Here is a 1,548-nt window from a genome sequence, read left to right as displayed (position 1 = left end):
ACTCGCTGAGCGCTCAATGGTGTCTTTTTCTTCGTCTGTCTCCTTTTGGAGGCTCATCTCCTGTCACCCTTTTCCAGTTTTTACTTTAACAGCCATTACCTTACCTCTACCATGGCTCAAACCTCATTTCACAGCTTACGGGCAGGATTTGCTGACTTCTTGATGGAAGCGCATATTAATGTTATGCGTTTATATATGCAACAGATTCAAATGCAGAACCAAAGAGGTTTACAGTCACGGTGCATGCTTTGTGATTTATACACAACTATTGGAAATGTCAAACTCGAAATCTGGCTTCTGTTGTGATGAATAACTGCTGGCCAGAAGGAAAATATTTGTACCATGGCAAAGATGCCATTCGTTTTGCTCTCGCTCGTTATGCAGCACAATGTCAAAGTACCCCCGGTGTTACATTCCTTCACATTTCCATCTAGGGATTCATTAATACACATTAGGACTAATACATTAAATCCTTCCACTTGCCATCTAAGGACAAAATTAATTTTCTGCACAGAAGCTGTAAAAAAAAAAAAAAAAAACTTTTTGACTTTTTAAATATAAATCTAACTCTCACTTTTATATTCAAAGTACTAAAGATTTTCTTTTTACAAATACTGTCTTTTTAATTAACTTTGCAAATGAATATTGCGTGATATCAGGTTTTGGGAGACGCAACAGAGAGCTGAGGGGTCGTCAGAAATGGATGCACCGGGGGAAACAGCAGCTGCACTTGTTTGCCAAACTTACGCATTTGACAAACATATGCAAACAATAACGCATTAGTTTGGGTTAATAAACTGATTGTTTGCTTTAGAGATACGCAATCATTCTAAGAAAAAAATATTTCTTAACAAGTTTCAAATGCGTAGAGTAAAATATGGCACATTTGCGTAGTTTTTTGAGGTTCTGGACAAGATGGCAAAAAGGATTACTTTTGACTTTGTTGCCTATTTAATAATTATATTTCCGATTCTGTATCAGGACTTACCTCATATCAGTCTTTAAAGTCAGCGGTCACATGAAGCAGAAGAAGAGAAAATGACAATCCACTCAAACTCCTCAGTCCCAGTTTTGGCTCCACAGCTTCACTGGCATTCCAGTCCTGTCTGTTCCAGTCACGCACGGAGCTCTGACCGTATCTTCCTGACCGGATTCTCTACCTTCCGCGGTAACCGAGACGTGGCTTAGTAGATGAGAGGAGAGGCGCACATCGGGATCTCCAAGGGCGCACGGGAGAGTCACTGCGTCAGGATTGGCCAGAAGGAGATGTGACGCACCAGCAGGTGGCACACCCGTCAAATAAAAAAAAAATGAAAAAACTCAGTTTCATTCATTGGTAATTGCTCTGGAGACTCGAGCACACCAATAAATTAAAACCGAGATAGTATATTGAGAAGCGGCTTTACTTCCTAAAATAAAAAGCGGCATAAAATGCATGGAAACGTGTTTTTTTTTTATGTGACGCTTCTCAATCTAAAGTTTAGTTTATAATAGCATAAAAAGACCACAGAGTAACTTTTTACACTGCATAAATTTATATTAATTCAA

The 1,548-nt window shown here is 39.0% G+C and overlaps 1 protein-coding gene across 1 annotated transcript in view; it reads right to left on the bottom strand.

Annotated features, from left to right (window-relative positions):
• The window catches only part of LOC107084671 (muscarinic acetylcholine receptor M3-like), a 122,947-nt gene extending 121,762 nt beyond the window's left edge, over positions 1 to 1,185 (bottom strand). The window contains exon 1 of the mRNA XM_015374603.1: positions 989 to 1,185. The gene's annotated coding sequence lies outside the window, so the exon portion shown is untranslated. The remainder of the gene's footprint in view (positions 1 to 988) is intronic.
• Positions 1,186 to 1,548: the final 363 nt, after the last annotated feature.

Source organism: Cyprinodon variegatus, unplaced genomic scaffold, assembly GCF_000732505.1.
Source record: "Cyprinodon variegatus isolate N-32 unplaced genomic scaffold, C_variegatus-1.0 Scaffold106, whole genome shotgun sequence".
NCBI classification, from domain to species: Eukaryota; Metazoa; Chordata; class Actinopteri; order Cyprinodontiformes; family Cyprinodontidae; genus Cyprinodon; species Cyprinodon variegatus.
Note: the sequence above shows the minus strand (reverse complement) of the source record. Positions and strands in the feature narration are given on the sequence as shown.